The sequence below is a fragment of the Acartia tonsa genome, chromosome 6 (assembly GCF_053477335.1).
Source record: "Acartia tonsa isolate MP-2025a chromosome 6, ASM5347733v1, whole genome shotgun sequence".
Lineage (NCBI taxonomy): Eukaryota > Metazoa > Arthropoda > Copepoda > Calanoida > Acartiidae > Acartia > Acartia tonsa.
The window spans coordinates 46,720,731-46,736,520 of NC_137265.1; the positions used below are offsets into that span (position 1 = coordinate 46,720,731).

Below are 15,790 nucleotides of genomic sequence, written 5' to 3' on the forward strand. Positions count from 1 at the left end.
GGGCAATTAATTCAATTTAAGAGTTTTTGAAGAAAGGCCATGAAAACCAGAATAATCCCGAAAATATGGTGGAAATTGTAAAGTGATTGTTAATTAAATCTAGAAAACCATAAACTAAGAAAAAAGTTCCAAGAAAAAAAGCAATCATTTGAAAATAAGATTACCAGTATTACAGACTGACATAACCATTGTGTAATTAAATACTAGAAATATCTCCCTGGATCTCTTCAGATGACAGGGAAAGAGAAAAGGGATTTGGGGGCAAGTGATGTGAACACGGAAAAAAGGGGCAGGCAGGCGTGTAGCTGGATGGGCAAGTATATGACCCGCACGACTTCCTGCCCCTTTTTATCATGTTTATTTCCCCCACCTCCCTTCTCCATTTCCTTTTCTCGTCTTCTTTTAAAAAGGAGGTGGGGATGAAGGGAGTGAAATATAGTATGGGAGGGGGGCCGTGTATTTATATTTAAACTACTCTCTGTCTGCAAAACTATATATATTCAAAACTAACATAGCGTGTAACGGCATTTCTTGCGCAAGTCCCCAAACTCAGTCAGAAACTGCTAAATTCTTGCACATTCCCTTTAAGCCAGTCCCCAAAGTCTGAGACTCCTAAAGATTGAATATTCGATCCATTGTCCCCTCCCTTACTCCCTGACCAAAACCCCGTATTTGTAAAGTATCTTTGTATGGTGTTTCATCAAAATTACTCAAATCAATGATTATAAAACTAAAAGATTATAGGTGAAGAATTATAGATAAAAAGTAGGACTAAATGAAAGTAACATCTCATACAGAAAAGCATATAGTACAGAAATTTTATATCCATCAATTAAAATTGTAATAATGTGAACAAATTTTTTTTGCAGAAAACTTGTGCCACCTGTGCGAAGCAAGGAATCTGAAGGGAAAAGACAATGAACGATAACTTGATATACATCCACAATGATGGTAAAAAATACTACTAGTTTGGAACCAGCCAATCAAAATTCATTAAAAGTACCCAAAGATTTAGAGCAAACGACGTGTATATAAAATTTTGGGTTTAATTTTCAGTCCAATGTCCCCTCCCTCCCTGGTGCGAATGGTAATTGAAGTTGCAAATTTGAATGCAAATTGGTCGGCAAATTTAAGCGAATGACTCGCGCTAAATGGATATACGTGTATGTATAATTGGCTTTTTCAATTAGAGGGGTAAATAGATAACATAACTGAACAGAACAAGTCATTATCCACAAGTAGCGCAGCAACAGTAAGCTTAATGTGCGATTTTAATTGAGAAGAAATTGAATTTATAGCATATCTTGGAAGATGAATAAATTTGAGAATTATATTTGTGAAACAAATGATTTGTAAATATTACACTTATTATAATATTGCACATTATTTTTGACCATTTAATTCCTTTCAAGCTATAAATAATGGACATAATTGTTTTTGTTAAAATAGTGTTCAATTATTTTCAGATAATAATATCAATATTTGGAATCAAAACGAAAAATATTGTCTTAATTTTGACTTAAGATTATGATTAACAAGGATGACAACATCCATAAGTAGCGAAGCTCAAAATTTATAAATTGATACAATACAATAATCAATTTATATACATACAATAATCATTAAACTTGATAAAATAGGGAAATCACGAAGCCTTTAAAATCACGCAACCTTTGAATCCCGAAAACTTAAAATCTAGGAATCTATCTAGCACCGCAATTAATAGACAAATCTTAATGAAACTTATTGGAAATATGTAGAATAAAAGCATATTCAATCCCTGATAAATTCAGCTATCAATCCTGAATAGGAATAGAGAAAATCACACGGAAACCTAAAAATCTAGGAATCGATCTAGCACCGCAATTAATAAACAAATCTTAATGAAACTGAATGAAAATATATAGAATAAAAGCATATTCAATCCCTGATAAATTCAGCTATCAATCCTGAATAGGAATTGAGAAAATCAAGAAAACCTAATAATCTAAGAAACGAATTAACAAACAAATCTTATTCAAAAAGCTTGGTGAAAATATTTAAAATGTAAGGTAAATTTTCAGCCTTCCATCTCGAATAGGAATCGAGAAAATCACGAAAACTTGAAAATCTAGGATTCGATCTAGCACCCCAAGTAACAGACATATGGACAAAAAAATGTATAGATTAGATTGGCATATGTCAAAGGAATCTTCATAAAAAAATTCAGCTGTCTATCTTGATTAGGAGCCGAGTAAAGCCCCCGAAACGTTTCAGACATACAGCCATACATACAGACATACGGACATTTCAAATTATAGAGTAGCTTCGATACTAAAAATAAGATACAAACGGTATAATAACGAAGTACAACAAAATGCAGAAAGAAATTTCTGGGAGAAACCTCGTTCTCTCATTCGTTGTATTTAAATGTTGAGTGCATGAATCAAATCATAATTGGCTGGTTCAAACTGGCAGAGCCAAAACTTTTGACCAATAACTACAATCTACAGAAGGGGTAATATGTTTATGGTAATTGATGATGTATGTATATCAAATTATCGTTATCTTAACCAATATGATCTCATTTTATTTTATAATTATCAACACTTGCCAGTAAAAAAACCCTGAAAATAGCGAAGAATAAATTTAGAGTAGCCCCGCTTCTAAAATATTTACTTTGATAAGCTGAGAATAATAAATACATACTTAAAAGCAGGATAATAAGAAAATTTAATGGTACTTAGAAATATGAAAAAATATTTAAATTCTGTAAAGTTCATAAAGACTATTAAATTAGGATATTAATCCTTAAAATAAAGTAACAGGATGTCTGTTTGTCTCGCTAACCGCTGAACCGATCGGGTTCTCCTTAACAGGGTACCTTCCCGGGAAGGTTTATAACTATTTTGGGGGAGGTTACCACCACCCTCTTAAAAGAAATCGAAATCTTAAAAAAATAAGCTTGCTTTTGCCTATAGACTTGACCGCAACATAGACAAATTATTTCTATAATTAGATATTTGAAGCAAAAAAAAACAAACATTTAAAGTGCCCCTAGAGGCATCTAGTGACACTTAAAGATAAAACTTTATAAGACTTTTAATATACTTTTGATTTTTCTAAAAATTCAAAATTAACAAATTTAAATAATTGCCTTTCAAGAAACAAATCTATCTCTCACAGGAATCCTAAGGAACAGGCTTTTCGAAGATAACTTGATGTACATACACCCTAAAGAAGGGGTCCTAACTTTTGTGATTAAAAAAAAATAGCTAGCCGGTGCTTTTAATAAGTAGTAGATGTAAAATAATCCATAGAATTTATATATACAATCATTTTTTTTGTAGACCTCTTATTTTTGAAGTAGTTTAATTAAAAAAACAAAACAAAATTAAGTTGGTTTTAAGGTAAAAAATATGACAAAAAGATGAAGAAAATTGCCACTATGAACAAAAATAGTAAGATCTTTAATTTTCCACCTTACTTTTTAATTATATTGAGTAATTATTGAAAAAATCTATTTTGTTGAACCCCATTGAATAAAAAATTTTAACTTTGGAAGCCCATCACAAATGGGTTAAAACAAAATCACAAAAGTTAGGACACGTTCTTTGGAATAATCTCATCGTAGTATTAACTCAGGAATAAGGTATAACCAACAAGCAAAATAAATCTAAAATAATATTTGGGGGGCAAATGGAGAGGTCGTCAATTTTACGATGTGTTGCCCCCCAACGACAGCTGAAAAACACGTATAGGTTTCGTGATTTTCTTCCGAATTAATTTCGTTATTAGTATGAGCTGGTATTAACTGCTTTCCGCGGATATAAGCCATACTAAAAATAAGATTACTTTTTTTTGTTATTAGTATTACAGCTTGAAAAGTTTGGGGACTAATATAATCTTCAGTCCAATATCCCTCCCTCTCTTACTGAGATTTGCATCAAAATTACGTATGACAAGAAAATTAGCCTTAATAAGTAAGTCCTGCATATTCATAATTCACCGTTAATTAAAACAACATCATGAAAATAGCATTGATCCAGTTTTCTTCAACGCCATAGTATTTGAAATACTTAAATGGTATGGTTTTGAAGGAGAGCTTTGCATTGGTCAAAGATTTGACAAAGCTTTATTCTAGAGAGATTTTCACGAATTTATCCACCACAAAATAATCCAATATCCCAATTAAAGAAGGAACATACTCAGTGGTGTGCACAGGTTTTTGCCAGGGGGAAGGAGGATGTATATACCTCCCTTTCTGCAAGATTCGGGACATGCACATACAGTTATTGTCCATGTATTTTTTTTCTTCAAACAGGCATATCGCAACACATTTTAAAAAGAGAATCTAAAAAGTACCAAAAATTGGACTTCAGAAATGTTTATTTTTAGATCTTATTCAATTAAAGTGTATACTGGCTTTTACTGTAAAGATTAAACCATTTTGGCAGGACTGATATTTGTAAAATATATGGTAGTATATAAAATACAAAGATAATGTCAAATAAAACTAATTTCTTGGCTTCTATCTTAAACGAACAAGGAAAACTGAATTCAAAGGTAGCACCATAGAGAAAAAAAACCTTATGGGTAGCACAAATTGAAAATATTTAAAAGAAAGTATTAGAAATGTTAATAAATAAGGAAATTCTTTAGGAATTGTGCCATATACGATGAATAGATGTATAATACTCAATTATGATGAACATAATGTTGAAACTGATACCAACCAATAAAGTTTTACTAAAAGTACCCAAAGTTTTATAAGTCATCAAATGAGAAAATGTTTGTGAAACTTTGAGTGCCAGTTTAATTTACAGTTTATTCCTAAGAAAAACATATAATTTTTGACGAAGAAATGAGGCTTTTATAAAGTTGCTGCGCTTCTAAAAGTTACAAATGAACATTTAATGCTCATAATAAATTTGAACTTGTTAGAGTAGACAAATCTTAACACAAATTGCCAAGGTGTATGACAGGAATATGGTACCTCAAGTAAACTATACTGGCGAAAAAGTTGGAAGCTAAATTTTTTTTATCTTACTACCCTCCTTTCCCACAAAATTGCCCAGAACTAATATTAGGCAACCTGAAAATCGTAATCCATGGGTACCAGTCGTTTCCTATATCTCACTGGACATATGGACATACTTTATCGTTATAATAACATCTAGAGGATATGGGCTTGGCTTGTAACTCTTTACGTATGAAATGGTAAAATCCTTTGTATCACCATTGGAATAAATCACCCCTTCTGTAGATTTAGATTATTGATGGACCAGTTTTGACACTGCTAATTTGTACCATCCAATCGAATTTATATCAAAACCTGCTAAAACCCCAATTTTCATTAATTTCATTAATTTTATTGAGTGGGGTGGGGGGGGGGGGGGGTTGTTTATTGCTAAAATAAGGGTTTCTACTTCATATTTATACGTATTAAAAAACTTTGAATTGATTACTTGTCCAGAAGAATACGTGCTTTATAAAGGCTTTATACAATATATATTTAGAAATGATGAAATATCTATTAATAGCGAAGCTCATAAATATAAAACCAATAATAAAACAACTAAGATTGCTAATTGGACGACCGACAAAGTAAGGTATAAAGCCTGTTCTACATAAAAATTATTGAATTTTAATGACAGCTTACTTGCTGGACATACAGACAAAATAGGCTATAGGCATAAAAATATTTGGTTTTTTTAAACTTGTTCCTTTTAACCCGACATTGTTTGACTCTCTTTGTCGCCCTCCTTCTCTCTCTCTCTCTCTCTCTCTCTCTCTCTATCTCTCTATCTATCTATCTATCTCTCTCTCTCTCTCCCTTTTCTCAATTAAACTTTAATGGAATTGTTTATCCTTGGTTTCGTGTCTCAATATTGTAAAAACAGCTCAATTATTATGATTGGAAAAACTACCCAAAAATACAACCAAAAAATGTTTAATATCATTTTAGCGACTAAATATAGAAAATACATTTGATTATTAAAACTGGCCAAAAACGTCAAAGCAATTTTTTTATGATTTTGTTATATATTCTTTTAGTTAGGTCTTTTTTCTGCAATGATTATTATATTTATAGAGCAGCCAAAAATAAAAATATAATTTTTAGCTGCTTTGACTAGAATTTCTTTTTACTGTTTTGTGTTGTAACTGATTAGAAGACAGTTTAGATAGATGATTACTATTCATAGGTCCACCCCTAGTTTTAACTTAGGAAGGGATATATCTTCTTTAAAAAAGAGTTTTTTTGCTGGTCAATTAAAACATTTTAAATATGAATATTTTCTGTATAGAACGGTGTAAGCTATATCCTATAACACAAAGTATTTCTTTGTCTGAAACTTAAGATCTCGAAAATTGTTTATCTGATTGGGTTGTACTCTTTATTGAAGCTTTATAAAGATCTTGTGGAGGTTTTATGCTATTTTCTTGACCTCCCTCATCCTCCCCTAGAGGATAGGGGAGAAACTAGATATTCATATCCATAAAGATTAAATTGCCATGTTAAAAAATCAAGGGAAATAATCATTCTTCAGATTGAATATCCTTTCCTGAGATCTATCCCTAATTTAAAAAGCCATGCACCGTTTTGTTCAAAGAATCAAAATTATATGAATTTATAAAAAAAATGATAAATTTCAATAGCCCCAATCGATGTCTGTTCTCTCTTATGAACGTCTGAAAATTAAGCTATCGGTTATTACTGGACTGTGCTTCTCACTGGTCTCAGAGGCTTGGGGCAAAGCTACATGTATATTAATATAGTGAAGTAGTTAGACAAGCAATTTTTTTTACAGCAATATCTTGAAAACAGCTTTCTATAGACGGTTTTTAAAAGCGAAGCTTTTCTATAATTAGGGTCGGTCCGTACGTCCGTCCGTCCGTACGTCCGTCCGTCCGTCACGGATAGCTTTTTTTCGTTAATTTAGACATGTTAGAATTGTCCTATCGATTTCAAATTTTGCATGGTGATTCCTTTAGTAGTTAGGTACGATTTAGAAGGCGTAGCAACTCTATAATCATTACCAAAATGTCCGTACGTCCATTTTAAACATGTTGATTTTTTTACTTTTTTAAATAGCTTTTTTCATTAATTTAGGCATGTTAGAATTGTCCTATCGATTTCAAATTTTGCATTGTGATTCCTGTAATAGTTAGGTACGATTTAGAAAGCGTAGCAACTCTATAATCATTACCAAAATGTCCGTACGTCCATTTTAAACATGTTTTTTTTTACATTTTTAACAACAAATTTGTATGTGACCTAATTATTCGATTGGTCTGATTTTTGGTATACTGATTCCTGGGACAACAAAGTACAATATTATAAGCGAAGCAACTCTATAATCAAGTCCTAAATATGTAAGTATGTCCATAATCAGTATCCTGTATCAAGCAGTTTTTCAACAAATTTACTTACAATTTTGCTTTGACTCTTATACTTTGATTATTCAGTTCTGACATTATACAAGTGTTAATGTCCGTTTGTCCTACCGTTTCAGAGCTTCGCTTTTATGGATGTTGTCATCCTTGTTTTATAGTCTTTAATTTAAGGCTATTTTAAAAGACACGTATAAAAGACAGATGTTATATTTAAAGCAGATTAACGGAAGTTCCTAACTAATAGAGTAGCTTCACAACTAAAAAATTAAACTTAAAGAGTTTCCCTTTATTGCCTTGTCTTATAAATTGATATATGCAGATAGATAACAGGCCTTTTAAAAATGGATTTTAGAAATAGACCGTGTTAGACTGAAGGCCTCCTGTTGACTTACAATTACGAAGAAATGTCAAATAATTGTGTCGTTATAATGTAACATAAGTATTTTATCAGTTATTTCCACTTTTTATTTAAGCCAATTAGTCGACATAAACCCTTAAAATTGCATATCGATGGAATGTTATAAGCTTTAACCGGGAAATTCTGTTATTTCAATTGCCATTATTCATTATATAAAAGGCTACTAATAGAAAACATTATTATTATGCTTTATTTGAAATAATTACAGCACCACAGTTTAACTGGGGATAGATAGATTGATAGCTAAAACGGACCTTTAAGATTTAATGACATATTTATACATGAGAAATAGATAGATATGTAGATAACAACAAGCCCTTGAAATTTATTTAGAATAGATAGATAAAGCCTATTTAAAAATAGAGTAGGGAAGCTACACTACAGCCTTTAATGTACGTTTTTCCGTCTATTTCTGGTGTTCAGAATAGACCTCTATATTAGCTGTGGTGGTTACTGACCGGTTAGATTTACATCTTTTCTGTGATTAGGTATGTCCGTCAGTCTATTCTGTGTGCATAAAAATGTAGGGGAAGAAACTCACGCAAAAATCAGCCACGTGACGTCATAAAAATGAGGGATTATCCATGTCTTTTTAGGAGTTTTCTTTCCCACTTGTCCTCTCATCTCCCTCATTTTTATGACGACACGTGTCTGATTTTTGAGTGACTTTCTCCCCCTACTTTAAAGCTATTAATATAATTTTTGTGATTATCTAAGTTGGGATGTTATCATTCTTGTTTAATTTTGATTATAAAGATATAAAAAAATATATTGATTAATAGAGAAATAACAATGGCTATTAATAAATGTATAGATAGATAAATCGATTTAAATAAAAGACATTTAACAAATGTATTTATAAAAGGGAGGAATCAAAAAAACCTAATGGCCAAAAGTTGATGAGTTATTTCAAGGTTATTGATGTGGAGACTAAAGGTAAGCCCTCAATGTCTAAAGTTTTGGGGAAAGAAAGTGGGTTGTGCTATGGTAATATAGTCTTTGCAGACAACCAACTCTATAAGTGCAAAACCTTTGTCAAGAAGTCCTTGCTTGATTTACAAGTAACAATTGTTTTGCCAAAAGCATTACTCCCAATATTGGATTCAGTAGTTTTGTCTTAAAGGATTAGACAATGAAAGATAAATTATTGTACATCCTCAATGATGATAAACAAAATTAAACCTTAAAAACCTTTAAAATCAAGTTTTTACAATGCTTCTTTGAACCTATCAATTAAGATTTAATAAAAGTACCCAAGGTTTTTTATACATACAGTTTTTTATTGCCTAATTATAGATTCAGTTTTTTCAAAATCTCAAGTTTGACGCGATGTTATATCCTAACTACCAGACGATGCGTTACACTTTGCGCAAAACACCTTGAAAAGAATTAGTACCCACCGCTATGGGGAGGGTGTGTAGAATTGGAAATGATAAATGTATCCTAAATGATTGCTTTCCTGTCACGGACATACACAAATATTCAACATTAAAATGAAATAAACTTTAATATTTAATCTATAATACAAAGTAGCTTGATGTCTGTCTGTCTGTCCGTCCATTAAGATCTCAGTAACCACTCAGGTAATATACCTACAGTTCTTATGGTGGCTTTAGGCTATTTTCTTTGGGGGGTGGAACACCTCCAGCCCCCCAAAAAACAAAAAATCCCCCCCCTCAACTTTAAAAAAAAAGAATTTGCTGAAGATTTGCTTGGTTCTTTTACGAATTTTGCCTTAATTTTTTTTTAAATCACCTCTTGGGGCAAAGCCCCTAGAGGCTAGGGGCGAAGCCGCTAGTAATATTTATATAGTAATATTTGTCAGAGAGAGAGAGGGGACAATAGGCTGTTTATTCACTGGTCCCCAAATTTTATTTTCTTCTTCGTTGGCTTAACAGCTTTAAGGACTGTTAATTATGTTGAGTGTACAAACATTTCATTTTCAACCACTAATTTCAATCAATAGAAGGGGTAATTTTTGTGTCATAATCGGGGATGTACATCAATTTATTGGCGATTGTCCTATCCCTCTAGATCCCTGAATATTTATTAGTATTATAAAAGCAATAAAATGAGAAGGAATCAGGGGCGTCCAAGCTTTTTTATTTGGGGGGGGGGGGGGCGGGGGGGGGGGGGGTAAAACGGCGCGCGGATCGCGTCGCAAATTTTTTTTACCTCCCCCAAAAATTTTATCCTGGGGGTAAAATTTGCTTGGGGGGGGGGGGGTAATTACCCCCCGAGAAATCTGTTGGTAGGGGTAAATTTTGTTTAACCCCCCAAAATTTACCCCCGGGGTAAAATTTTAGGGGGGGGTAATTTGATAATATATTAATATTTAGTAGTAAAATTGCGCGCGAAGCGCGCCAAAATTTTTTTGTTATGGATTTTTTATTTTTTGGGGGGGGTATTTCCCCTCTAAAATTATTTGGGGGGGGTAATACCCCCCTCCTAAATTGTTGGTTGGGTAGGGGTAAATTTTAAATTGGATGGGTAAAATGAAAAATATTTCGGGGGTCACCCCAAAATTCATATGGGGGGGGGGGGGGGGTAATCACCTCATTACCCCCCCCCCCTTGGACGTCTATGGAAGGAATGTTATATCTAAAAAGAACTATTTTGTACTAAAACTAATTAACATTTATTTTAACGTACTTCCATTCAAAAAGGGATTTTTTATTTGTGGCAGAACAGTTTTTTTCTCTTAATAAAACCGACAACATTCAAACTTTGAATTAAACACAAACATAAAGAGATTTAACTCAATTGAAATCTTTGAATATTTGTATCTGTTTGTGTTTAAATGCCCAGTTTAAAAAATCAACAGCTATTATCATGTCTATTTTAGTCTAGTATAAAGAAACAACAACCTAAACCAACCTATTGGTTAAGCGGTTTAATAATTTTAAATAACAGATTTATAACAGTTTATAAAAGCTTCGCATAGAAAATAAAAATAAATTCTTTTTATAAATCTTTAAAATTTTTTACTGAAAGAAAAAACTTTTATGTAAATCATTCTTCTAATTAAAACAAAAGAAAAGTTTTTTCTCTCTCTTTTAGGTAGCACAGCTGCTTTACAACTTGGGGATTCCGTTTTTACAATATTGAGACACGAAACCAAGGATAAAGAATTCCATTAAAGTTTAATAGTGAAAAGAGAGAGATGGAGAGAGACAGAGAGAGAGAGAGAGACAGAGAGAGAGAGAGAGAGAGAGAGAGAGAGAGAGAGAGAGAGAGAGAGAGAGAGAGAGAGAGAGAGAGAGAGAGAGAGAGAGAGAGATAGAGAGATAGAGAGATGGAGAGATAGAGAGATAGAGAGATAGAGAGAGAGAGATAGAGAGAGAGATAGAGAGAAAGAGAGATAGAGAGAGAGAGATAGATAGAGAGAGAGAGAGAGAGAGAGAGAGAGAGAGAGAGAGAGAGAGAGAGAGAGAGAGATAGAGAGAGAGATTCCCGAAAAGTGCATGTTGATTACTAGTACCCTGTGGTGCACTAACCCTGCAGGCTACCCATTACCTAACATAACCTATCTTCTAAGCAATAAACAAATATCCCCCTTACTTTACATTTTTTCAGTGCTCAACATGCAGTTTGAGAGAAACCACCGAAATTTATTTTACTGTGAGGCAAATAAATAAAATATATTTAGAGGCATATTTGAGCTTTTTGGGTTAAGGAATTAATTTGATACTTTGTAGAAACAAAGAAGAGTTTTCAGATATCTTTTATAAAGTAATAATCCCCTTTTTTTTTGTAGTATTTGGACCACATAGTATAGTTTTGTTTTTAATTTCTTTTCTAATGTATTGTTAATGTATTTTTTAAAAAACATTGACAATTCCTATTTAAAAAGCGTATTTTTAGGATATTTTTTTGGATCTTGGACAAAATAGCGTCGGACTAGTAGCTACTTTGTCCGGAGGCTACTTTGTCTGAGGCTACTTTGTCCAGGATACTATTTCTTGTCCTTTTTGCTTTTTAAAAATTTAGCTGTACTATTCATGGACATAATCAGGACTAAGGTATAACCAAAAAGCGAAATAAATCTAAAATAATATGGATAGGTCGTCAATTTTATTTTATGTTGTCCCCCAACGACAGCTGAATAATATGTAAATGTTTCGTGATGTTTTTTTGAATCAATTTCATTGTTGGTAAAAGCTTACACATAATTGTCCTTGTTGGAAAAGATTCAGAGAAGTTTACACTTTAATTATCTGGATTTCAAAAGCAGATTTTTTCTCTCTTTTTTTAACAATTTTATAATCATTTGACATTTTTAGTAGCGAAGCTACTCTATAATTCACTTTGTCCGTCCGTCAGTCAGTCCGTCCGTCCGTCAGTCAGTCAGTCCGTAACGCTATGGGGAAAATGGGATTTACTCAGCTCCTATAAAAGATAGAATGCTGAAATTTTTTGACAACATTCCCATTATAAAGGAGCACAATTGACTATAAAACATCATTTGCGGTCGGACCGATTTTTAGCAGGTTTTAGGCTATTTTTATATTTTTCACATTTTTCTCCATATCTTCAGTGTTTATGGTCCGATTTTCAAAATTTTTTCAGGTAAGATATCAAAATTAAATTTCCTGTCGTTTAAAGAAACAATTATGAAGGCCAGACTGCCCTTTTAGCAGGTTTTAGGCTATTTTATATTTTTCACATTTTTCTCCATATCTTCAGTGTATGGTCTGATTTTCAAAATTTTTTCAGTTATAGATATCAAAATTAAATTTCCTGTCTTTTAAAGAAGACAACCATGACGGCCAGACTGCCTTTTCAGCAGGTTTTAGGCTGTTTTTTTTTATATTTTTAACATTTTTCTCCATATCTTCAGTGTTTATAGTCCGATTTTCAAAATTTTTTCAGTTGTAGATATCAAAATTAAATTTCCCGTCTTTAAAGGAAATAACCATAACGGCCAGATTTTTGGCAGGTTTTAGGCTATTTATAAATATATTTAACACTTTTTTCCATATCTTCAGTGAATACGGTCAGATTTTCCAAATTTTTGAAGTTTTTAAGGATTTAAAAATTAAATTTTTTTGTCGTTTTAAGAAAACAACAACTATGGCGGCCAGACTGCCTTTTATCAGGTTTTTGGCTATTTTTATATGTTTTACATATTTCCCAAGATCTTTGTTTATTTTGATCCAATTTTCAAACTTTTATGGGATATCAATATCAAAATAATTTTTCCCATTGTTATGAGCATCTTAATATAATTTACTTTGACCATCGTCATCATACAAAATAAAACAAGGTTTCATAATTATTTTTCCAATAAATCTATTCTTGATTTTAGTAAAAACCTTTTAAATCTACCTGTACGTATTCCCATCTACGATTTTTTGTGCTTCGCTACTTATGGATGTTGTCATCCTTGTTATAGTAAATTTAGAATTGCAACTGTTTTATAAAATATAAATTCAAACATTTAGGCTAGTTTAGCGTGACGATGCTCCCGCAGGGATTACTCCCCCTACACAGCCAATGGGTTTGGTTGGCGTTGAAATCTTGCATCGTGTTTAATCAAATTCCAATTTGAAAACATTGTAAATTTGAATTTGGATAGACAAAAAAAAAATTCTAGCAAATATAATTTAGTATTTGAGCAACTTTGCTTTTGCCATGATAGCTTATATTGTTCCTTTTCTTATTGAAACTGAAGGGTATAGTCCCTTTCGTAACATCGCACCTTATGGGGCGATTCTTCCCATTTTTCACAGTAGTTTTTCTCCTATTTTTAGCCCCTGCGGGGGGATCTAATCCTGCGGGGCCAATTACCTAACCCTGTGGGGCAATCACCTAACCCAATATAACCTAACCTAACCTAAAATAACCTATAAAGAGCCATTTTAAAAATACGACGAATCGCCCCTTATGGGGCGATGTTACGAAAGGGACTATTCCCAAATTGAATGCTACATCATGATTTTTCTGTATGGCTGAAAAAAGGTTCAAATCTAGCGGATATTAATAATCGGTTTCTAAGCCAAACTAGAAAATATTCTTACCTGTTGCTGGGACGGATTCTCTTGAGTAGACGAGAGTTTAGGTTGAGATTTCTTGCGCGCACTTTCTAGCCAGCTTCTAAAAATATATGCAATATTTGAGTTACTCCATTTTCCTCATAAAACAGCTTTTTAAAGAAACGCAATATCTGAGTTAACACTAGTCATTTATCGCATCGTATTATAGACAGCATTCCGCGAAAATAAAAATAAAAATTATAATATTAAAACCAGTTTTATTAGACTCGACGGGCTGAAGGCCAGAGCTTACAAAATTAGAATTAATTTTATTATTTTTATTTTAATATTCGTGGAAAATTTCTGTAATACCATGCTATAAATTACCTTTCAATATATGGCTAATTATATGGCTAATCTAGCGGATATTGATCGGTTTCGAAGCCATACTGGAAATATGTTTCTCAATTAATTCTTGAACACAATTTTCTAATATTTTTCTGAAGAACTTAATTTTGAGGAAATCTGCTAATTCCAATTAATTGATATAATCAATTTAAAATCCTTATACTAAAGTAACAGTATGTTTGTCTGTGTGTCTGTACCGAAAGATCTCGCTAACCGCTGAACCGATAGGGTTCTTCTTAACGTTTTTTTTTTACGTTTCTTGATTTTAAAAAGAGAGTTCAACGCAAACATAAACGTCAAACGCAACATATACATATTTTAAATATAAAAAAAAATTTAAAGTGCCACTAGAGGCCTCTAGGGGCGTAGCCGCTAGTAAGATATAAATTGCTACAGAGGAATTAAATGTTATTTATAAAAAAAATGTATTCTCAATGAGAGTACCCTCAAAACTTTTAAAACTACACGAAAACAAGGGATTTTAAAGGATAGGACAATGGACAATAAGTTGTGGTATATCCCCAATGATTATACACAAAATTGCCCCTTCTGTAGATAAAAACTAGTGGCTGAAACGTCTAAACACTCAACTTAATGAAACATTTAATTAAAATTCACTACAGTCCCCAACGAATAAGAAAACTTTTTTTTATAAAGCTTTTTGGACTAGTGTAATAAACAGCACATTTTCCTCTCTCTCTCTCAGGTGGTGTACCCCCAGTGATGAAAAAGAGTAAAAAAATGATTAAAAGATTAGACAGGGCAGGGGCGTCCAAGCTTTTTTATTTGGGGGGGGTAAAAAATTTTAGGGGGGGGGGGTAATTCGTGTTTGGGGGGGGTAAAATGGCGCGCCGAAATTTTTTTTTACCCCCCCAAAATTTTTACCCCGGGGGTAAAATTTGATTGGGGGGGGTAATTACCCCCCCTAAAGTCTGTTGGGGGGGGGGTAAATACTCCCCCCAAATCTGTTGGGGGGGGTAATTACCCCCCCCAAACTAATTTACCCCGGGGGTAAAATTTTTGGGGGGGGTAATTTAATTATGTAAAAATGCACCTACTTAATCTATTTTAAGTTAATAAGTACTATCTTATAACATAAAGTAGTAAGTAAGGTTTATTTGACTATAGCTTCAGATTTCATTACTTTTAATACTGAGTTCTCCTTTTTAGGAAAGCTTCACATAGATCCCATGATGGTTCCACACTATTATAGGTCAATCCTTTGAGTGGTTTTAGGCTATTTTTCTCCTCCCTTTTTACCCTTTAGAAAACACGAGCTCTTAGATGTTAAGGGCGCCACTACTATTCAAATATATAGTAGTATCTCATTCTTTAGAACATAAAAATACAATAATAATTAATGAACTAATATGATTTTACTTTAAAGTGAAGCGTCTTATAGGTCCTGGTAAGTTTTATAACTAGTTTTGAGACACCCTGACATCCTTCCAAAAGAAATCGCCTATAGAAATTCTTTTTCATTATTTAATGAAATATTTAATTTAGTTAGGTATCTATTTTATGGAATCTTCAGTGCTTTACAATTACATCATAGATCCCCGGGATGGTTTTAGCCCTTATAAAGGCCCAAGCAAATAAAACATGATCAAAC

At 32.6% G+C, this 15,790-nt stretch overlaps 1 protein-coding gene across 1 annotated transcript in view; it reads right to left on the reverse strand.

The window, feature by feature from the left end:
- Window positions 1-15,790, reverse strand: part of LOC145323130 (uncharacterized) — an 87,324-nt gene that overhangs the window by 50,362 nt on the left and 21,172 nt on the right. Inside the window, exon 3 of the mRNA XM_080165519.1 lies at window positions 13,816-13,891. The gene's annotated coding sequence lies outside the window, so the exon portion shown is untranslated. The remainder of the gene's footprint in view (window positions 1-13,815; window positions 13,892-15,790) is intronic.